Below are 9258 nucleotides of genomic sequence, written 5' to 3' on the forward strand. Positions count from 1 at the left end.
TGTTTAGCTTGTTTCCCACGGACTTAATTAATTTCGACTACATCAGCACCGGTTCAAGTATGGAGTAGTCAACCACGAAATTCCCGCTGCAGGAGGGACTCATCACACCTATAACTAATAACTAACCCACGAAAGCTAGATAGGTAATAACGACCAGCCAAGAAATTTCTGCCGCGCGCATTTTCTCCGCTATATATGTACTACCTCCATTTATAAATATATATATGACGTTTAGGACAAGTTATTTAGTTCAAAAATAAACTAATTTGGTTGTCCTAAACATCATATATTTGCGAATGGAGGGAGTCTAGATGCCATGGTTTCTGATGAAACTACTTAGACCAACCAAACCGTCTCGCACACGTTCTTCTTGTACTAGTACCATCTATATATATGCATGTTGAGCAGCTAGCCTCCTCCAATGTTGTAAGTAAATCGATCACCACCCCTAAACCTCTTTAACTCAGGCAATATATACACAAAATCTAGGTCGTTTTGATCAGCCTCCCCAGGGACTATGCTAGCTAAACACCGCGCTTATAATTACATGCATACATTCCGTTCCCCTAGCGCCTATGGCGTGCTCTAGCTACATCTCTGCATGCCTGTAGTTGGATGGCTGCTTTACTTGGTTGATTGAGGGAAGACGAGTAGAAGAGGAAGCCGATTCATTAATTGTATATATGCGTGGGTTATATTTTTTGTTTTGATGAGCCGGAAGGCAAACGGGGATACGATGCATAGGGCCGGGAAGAAGGGATTATTAGGAGGCCGGAATTTATTTCCCGCCCAAACTGCTTGTTCGTCTCCCTGTCACGTATTGTCTGATTCATTTGTAAAGGTAGGGTTGCTCACACTCTACCTCAATTTTGTAAATGCAGAGTTGCTCATAATAATTGTACGAAGAAATGTAGGGTGAAGAGTGGTGGCCACGGGCCATCTATACCTTTTTCGGTACTATTGCCAATGCGTTGCCACAATCAGAAAAAAAAAGAAAAAGGCATTTGATGAGTATTTCGGCATAGTCCAACAATTGAATTTTGGCTGGTTGAGTCAACCGATCCAACGGCTCATCTCCTCTTTCCCTGTAAACTTATCATTATTACCACCATCTATCATATTCTCTTGACTCCTCATGCCGCCATCGCCACTCCCTTTGTAGTTCTTACACGCTAGTTCCCACCACTCGCTGATGTCGTCTCCGATGCCTACAAGCATGACTCATGAGTCCAAACCTCCTCCCCTAGCACCTACATCTCATTTTGGGCTTCCTCACATTCTTCATTGATTATCTCGGGCGTCTGTGCACAACCCCTTCCTGCCACGCCGCCCTAACCTGCCGAGGCATGATGCCGTCGCCTATATAGGCACAGCACCCAACCCATTGCCCTCTCCCTCCCACGGTCGGTAGTGTACCCACCACCCTGCCCCATGCATGTACACCACCATCGGCATGATTATTTTCTGATATCAGCATGCACTCATAGTGTTTAACGTCAGTTCAATATGCAATGCTTAAGAGCACAGTATGAAAAAAATAGCTGTTATATCAGAAAATGAGTCTGTAAAACCAGTAAAAGGAAAGACGCATCCTTTCTGCATTTGTCGAGGCATAAGTTGTACAAAGGCTCCAAGGCCGCATTGCAAGGCATGTCCAGGTTCCAATCACTCATTTTGTAGTAAATTTGTGGCAAAGGAAGGAAGGCCACAGCATCTCTCGGGCTGTAGTAGTCTCAACAAGCACAAATACACAGGAATACAGTCATAAAATGTAGAAGAAAACTTCCAGGATTGCAAGAACCACCATAAATAAGCTCATGCATCTGAAAGTTATAGAAAGCTGAAACTGAAGAATTTAGAGACGTTCATCCAACTTGACATTGAAATTAAACTATATAAGCTGAACAAGAAAGCATTGATTAACATCACCACACATTAACAAGTCATCTGTTCTCTAAAGTTGTGCAACAAGATTGATTTGAAGTGCAAAAGAAATCCATTTTGTCTAAACAACCAGCACATGCACATTTATACCTTTTTTTTAAGTATATCTAACTAAGACCCCTTTTAAATCTTCCAAATAGAAAAAAAGGAAAACACTGCTAAATGAGGAGCATGGTCTGACCCCGCCTCGTGCTAGTTCAGATTTCTTGACCTCGGATCACAAGTGAAGCCAGAAGCCTACTTTACATTTATCACGGTTTGTTATTTTTTATATTTACTGTAGGCTGGTTTCCTACAAGTCCAAGACTTCTCCCATTATCAGTAAGAAAAATTAATCCCCAACTATATAATAATAAATATATGAAACAAAGTGTCGCCTTGACAGTAAGAACAAATAAAGGAAAAAAGTGCATAGCCAATAACATAACTCATGTGCAAAAAGCAATGGTTTAACACATTTTTTCTTCTCGTTGGTTGCCCTATAACAAAGTATCTGACATCATATTTATCTTCTGCTACTGAAAACAAAAAATAACTGAAGCTTAGTAGGAAAAATCCTGCCAAGATACTTTGCTATGCCTCAATGACGGCTGCCTCTAGTCAACTGAATTGTATATTTTTTTGGTTATTATGATCATACATTTTTTAGAATTAAAGGGATGGACCCCAGTTCGATTGCATACCAGCAACAGAATAAAGATGCAAACAATTGTTTAGGGACTGCTACGTACTAGTGAAACAGTTAGGAACTTAATACATTTCAACAGTTGGTTAGTGCATGAATGAATTCAATTGATAACAATATCTGTATTAATTGTGCCCCAGTATCTCTCAGAAATTCACCTTCGTGTCAAAAACAAAACTATCAAATTTTTACCCTTTTCTGGCTTCATTTGGTAATAATAATTTAAAAAAATACACCAAACATTAACGCAGCAACGCCCAGGGGATTCACCTTGTTATTCTTAGGTTGCTGCATCCATAGTTTGTGGGCCATTAGTAGAAAACAGCAGCAACAACACAAGGCCACGGAAGCGACCACAATTGACTTACTTAGGCAGATTACAGTGCCAACAAAGCCCTGCCCACTGGCCATTGAATATTACACACAATCGTTATTATTTGTATCATTGGAGAAAAAATATTCTAACTGTGTTTCCATATTGGCATCCTCAACTAGAAAGTTAGCACATAGAAGAAGCAAAATTCACTCAAGAGCACTTTATTACTAATTGATACAGTATAATTTTGAGACCCAAATTGGCCGGAAATCCATGCTAAAAGCAAAGGAATACGATATTCAATTCACACGATGCAAAAAACCCGAGAGAGAAATTCACCAAATTAAATATATTCTCTATCTTAAATATCAGTATTTATAGATTAACCTTTATTTAGTAGAGCATAATGTAGCCTTTTGACATTGTAGGCCAATTTGCGTGGTGCATGCTAGTATATATCGCTTTTGCCCAGGGTGAACGCAAATGGCAAACATTGAACGCGGATGAGGTGTAGACATGTGTGGTGCATGCTAGTATCGCTTTTGCCCAGGGTGATGGTGAGGCTGGGTGCCGCTGGAGGCAGAGCGACACCGATGGGGAGTTGATTCGGCGGGATCGGAGGTGGTGCAGATGGATGGCCGTAGGTATGGTGCACTAGCTTTTTTTTTGGCGAATTACATAAGTATAGACGCAGACGCTCAACACGCACACACACTCACACCTATGAACACACGTACGCAAACCCTACCCCTATGAGCACCTCCGAAAAACTGTGCCGGTGCACTAGCAAGGCAGTACTCCTACTAGGAACGCGCGGGATCTATTTCTTGTGGGGCCAATGCAAAACCAAGCAACCGTCTCGCACACGTTTAATTTCCTACATGAATGTATGCGTTCATTTCGTCGATCGAGCCCCAGCAGCGAGCTCAGAGCAAATTCTCGTTGGACGTGCGTACTGCTCGATCTCCCTCCAGCAACTAACGCGCCTAGCTTTAATTTTTCTCCAAGTAAAACCGTTGCCGCGTATATATGATCAAATCAAAGTCATGTACGCATGCATGCGCTGCCTAAGCAGTACGTAGGAGTAGTACATCTTAGGATCTTTTCTTTTCTTTTTTTGACGAGGGGCACGTCCTACTGCTATGGCGAAATATAGCATTTCTTTTCTGAGATGTATGTATTTTTGCCATAACCCTAGCTACGGCGAAATTGTACTTTTGCCAAACTATTTGGCAAAATTTATTCAATTAATTTCGGCAAACCGTGTGGCAAATTTTTATATTCATCATACCAAATAGCGATGCTGTCGATCTTGATCAAGCCGGAGTTGATTTGAACAGCTAGCCGGGTTATACGTTGAGATGGTACCCATGATACATGAACAAGTCTCAATGTCATATTCGGTGGGTCTCACAAGCTAGCGCTGCCGAGCAAGCAAGGTCCAATTAAACTGCTTGATGCTCCTGTTCGGAGAACTCTTTTACGACAGTCCCTTGCTCGTCCAACATATTCTGGACATTCTAGGAATAATTTGATAACATGGGGCCCATGAGTCATAGGTTAATTAAACCATGGGGTATTGGTAATTAAATAGGCACGAACAAGGTCTAAAAAATAACATGCCTCACCAAATATTATATTGCACCATGTGTTGGTCTCATGCCTCATGAATATTTTTTTCTTGTAAAAATCATCAACCAAAAAGCTAGGATGCGCGTAACTATTATTAGGGAATTGTTAGAGATGAGGAAATACTTAAGGTACCATTTGTTTTCGGGAAGAATATAGCGTGGGGCGGACCCAGGACAAAACTTGAGAGAGGGCACACATCAAGAACAAAAAGAAATTAACATGTGAATGAAATTCATCAATGGGGAGCCCTGTGCAAATCATCTCAGCTGAGGCATACATGGTGCTCCTTTGCAAGCTACTATAGTTTTCAGACAAAAAATTAGCGAGGGTCGGGTCTGCCTAATAGCGGGTTAAAAAAATCTCAACTATTTGTGGCTTGCTTTGTTTTTCAGGGACGACAAAGGAGTACAAAGGGAAAAATTCTAATTTTAAAGACTCTGCCATGAAAGATATCGAGCAAAAGGAGCAGAGCAAAAGAAGTTGCGGTAGAGGAGGCCGTGGAGGAGGCGAAACTGCGCGTGGAGGAAGTGACCACGATATGCCCCTGACCATTGGTGCGGGATCCGACGGAGAATCCACTCCCCAGGGCGCTGCTTCCGGCGGAGATCGTGGGGAATCTTTGTCCCACGGCGGTGCACCCGGCGGCGGAGGCCGTGGGGGATCCATGTCCCATGGCGCACCCGACAGTCGCCGTGGATCCACGTCTGCCAGGAACAGCTGTAACACCCCAGGTATTTAGCAGGCTCATTTCATGAGCATCAACATAAGCATCATATTTCATTCTTGCTTTGCATTTTAAATTCTTATTTTATGATTGGTTTTTCCTTTTGTTAATAAATAGAGGTATAAAAACTTTAGTTTTAAAAATAAATCAAACACTTGAAGTTGATAGATAATGTGTGTAGTTAGTAAACCAAAAATGTTACCAAAATGAAAACAAAAGAAAAAGTGGAGTTTAGGTTAGGAAATAAATTGCAAAAACAAAAAAAAGATGGCAACATCATTTTCATCCTTGTGTTCCCCTTAAAATTCTTAAGAAGAGATGTTGAACTAGTTCATCATTTCATGGTACAAACCATGTACACTAACCCTATGGATGTTTAGATCCAACTAGAGATAAGTTTGGCCCTTTAAAAATTCACCAAAATATTAGAAACCCTAATGTGGCTTAAATCCTAAACCTTAAGAAACCCTAATCGCGGCTTAAATCCTAAACCTTAGGACAAACTCATGTTGATCAAGTGTTATCTCCCAAGTTAATGACTTTTGGCCTAGGTATTTTAACCAACCTTGATCTACATTGCGGGTTTAGCAACTTTGATTATTGGGTCTTGGGCCAAAACCGTCTGGAAGGAGGTTAACGGGCCAACCCTAGAACCCCAAACCCATTCCCAATTTTCGGAAGGGCAGAGTCCAGCCCTCACGCAGCCTGGCGCCACCGTCCGGTTGCGTCCATACGTCGGAGCCGACGCCTGGCCCACCACTGCGAAATCACCGCACCCACGTGCGCGCACACCATTGGCCCCGCCGTGCGCTGCCGTCGCTCGCCTCGCCTCACTAGTAGTTGGAGAGCAGCCCCGGACGCTGAACCTGCCACACACCTCTCCAAGGCTGTTTCCGAACCAGAGAATGGACGGGTCGCCATGGGGAGCAAGCCGACCATGTTGCCACGCGGCGGCAACATTTCACCGCCGTCGCACCGTTCCGTTCTCTCTCCCACTCACGATGACGATCACGCTGCGAGGTGGCAAGCCCAGAGCGCTGCCAAGCCAGCCAAACCCTCGCCCTGTCCCCTCTCCCAAGCGAACCGCACCGGCATGGACGGATTGAACCGATCGAGTTCGCCACGCGTCGGCGTCGGCCGTACGCCGCCATGGTCGATCGAACTCAACCAGCTCATGCTTGCGACATGGATACCTGCCTACGGCCGTACCTACGTGACTAGTCCATTGGCCAGCAAGGTTTTAAATCTCCGGCTATAGCTGTCGCTATAGCCGGCTATAGCTGCTCGACGCTGATCAAGCTATTTGGGTTGATGTACAACTTAGCGGCTATAGCGGGCTATAGCCTCATTTAGCTCAGCTATAGCTGTTTTAGAGATCATCCGCTAAATACCTTTAGCCGGAGATTTAAAACCTTGTTGGCCAGTCACCTCACCACCACAGCACAGCTCATCACCGAGCCTCATCGGGGATGCCGAGCTGGTTGTAGTTGCCGCTCGGCGAAGCAGCCACGCCCCACAGCTCCATTCCCCGCCACGTAGTGCCCTGGACTTGGAGAGCGCGCCCGCACCCAGCATTGCCACCTGGGAGGGCCAAACCGACATCGCCAGCCTTTAAATAGGAGAAGCAGAGTGCGCCGACGTGAAACACCCACTCCGCCCCAAAATTCGTCCACCACAGACCATCTCCATCCAATCCACCGCAGCCATGAAACACCTAGGAGGATATCTCACGATTGGACCAGCCCCGACGTGCTATTGTTCGACTGTGAGGTAATGCGAGGAGTTTTCCTTGGCGCGATCCGCCATGGCCGCCGGAGCAGATGCTCTTCCATGGCACCGTACCTTGCCCCCATTGACTTTTATGAGCGGTGCCTTTGCGTCTACCTGACCCGCATGCCTCGCCTCTGAAGCAGTTTTGCCGGAGGAGGAGCAGGCCATCGGGAACGCCGTCGCCGCGGTCGCCGTGAACTAGAGGAGCCCCGCGCACGTGACCAACTACATCTCCGAGCCTCGAGACCTCTACCAGCCTGTCCTACACATTTCTGGTGAGGTCCTCCTGTTGCTATGGTATCCGCATAGGCCATCTGAGCCCTAGGATCGCCGGAACAACTTTGCTGCCGGTGGTGAACCAGATTAGATGCCGTTTTCACGGCAAGCTCAAGTAGACACGGTAGTGGTAAAGCTAAGGCCTTTGGATTGATAGTAGTAGCTCATTGATGGATGCTTGGTAGATGTATGCCTGCCATTTTGGCTCAGGTCGCCGGCGTCAACCTCACTATGGCCCAACCCCGCCGCAGCGAGTGTCCCCGCCGCCACATTGCACCGTTTTGGATGGTTTATACCTTGATCGATTGCACTTGATACGTAGAGTATCCTAGAGGTATTAGATATGGCCGGAGGTGCCCGTACTCGCCGACGTATGGCCGGAGATGCCACGGCATCAAGTCAAGTCCATGGCACTTGATACGAAAAGAACCCTGATGTTAAATAGATTCATTTATTGTGCATAAATTAGACGTCAAAAAATTATGAAACTTGAACAGGAATACATGGTGCTCCTTTGCAAGCTACTATAGTTTGCATATATTAAACATGTTATGGATCTTATAGAAAAAGTTTGGGGAGCCCTGTGTAAATCATCTGAGCTGAGGCATACATGGTGCTCCTTTGCAAGCTACTGTAGTTTTCAGACAAAAAATTAGCGAGGGCCGGGTCCGCCTAATAGCGGGTTAAAAAAATCTCAACTATTTGTGGCTTGCTTTGTTTTCAGGACAGAAAAAGGAGTACAAAGGGAAAAATTCTAATTTTAAAGACACCGCCATGAAAGATACCGAGCAAAAGGAGCAGAGGAAAAGAAGTTAAGGCTATGTGTTGTAACATTATTATTTGTGAAACCAGGACTTCATGTCATGTATCGTTAAGGCTATGTGTTGTAACATTATTATTTGTGAAACCTGGACTTCATGTCATGTATCGTTAAGGCTACGTGTTGTAACATTATTATTTGTGGAACCTGGACTTCATGTCATGTATCGTTAAGGCTATGTGTTCTAACATTATTATTAATGTACCGTGAGGACAACGTGTTGGTTCTTACTTATTATGTTCGTTCCATTTATACCCTTCGTTCTGATTTATTTTGAAATCATTCTGTAACAGTAACCATTGTATAACACTAACCATTTCAGGTATGGCGCACCCACAGCTAGAGCTTATTGACCCCGTGATCGATGCGACGCATCGATCACAATTGGACAACGGTCAATTGCCTCCCCCATAATGTCTCTGTACACCTGAGCAGTTGTGGAGGCTCGACGAACGATGGATTCCAAGGTATTTTATCAATTACATTGCATGGTTTATTCATATGTCAGTTGTGTTTGATGAATTCTGTATTGTTTGTAGGTTGAGGGCTGCTTTTTTTGTGAATTGTAGGTTGAGGGCTGCTGGTCTACTTCCACTAGCTCGTTTGGTGGAGGCCACTGGGGACCAGCACGCTAGGTTTCCAATGGACCACGCTCTAGTCTCTGCTTTGGTCGATCGTTGGAGGCCGAAGACTCACATGTTCCACCTCCCTATCGGTGAGATGACGCCTACTCTTCAGGACGTGTCCATGCTTCTCGGATTGCCTATTGCTGGGGCTTGGTGTATGCTGGCGGTGTGGAGGTCGGATGAGGCAACACATCCTTCACCATTTCCAGGTTGTTCTACCACTAGCAGGTACATATGTTTGCCTAACATTGTTTTGCATTGCTCGTTCATTTGCAACAATACTAATAAAGTGTCCAATTTTCAGGGGACGACGAGCAACCCCAGTAGGAGTTCAGTGACGCCCATGGGCCAACCAAGGCATGGATTGAGTAGTTCAGGCCCGAGCTCCTAGACTAGGACTCAGAGGAGTGGCGAGACACCTGACAGTTGGAGGCGTACCTTCTTTGGTTGTTTGGCTGGGTCATG

At 45.0% G+C, this 9258-nt stretch overlaps 1 long non-coding RNA gene across 1 annotated transcript; it reads left to right on the forward strand.

Moving 5' to 3' along the window:
- The first annotated feature begins 4973 nt into the window (after window positions 1-4973).
- On the forward strand, window positions 4974-8976 carry LOC136483109 (uncharacterized). The gene is made up of 3 exons (XR_010765309.1): window positions 4974-5308; window positions 8072-8634; window positions 8707-8976. It is a non-coding gene; the product is annotated as an uncharacterized lncRNA (long non-coding RNA).
- The last annotated feature ends 282 nt before the right edge of the window (window positions 8977-9258 follow it).

Source organism: Miscanthus floridulus, chromosome 9 (genome assembly GCF_019320115.1).
Source record: "Miscanthus floridulus cultivar M001 chromosome 9, ASM1932011v1, whole genome shotgun sequence".
NCBI lineage: Eukaryota > Viridiplantae > Streptophyta > Magnoliopsida > Poales > Poaceae > Miscanthus > Miscanthus floridulus.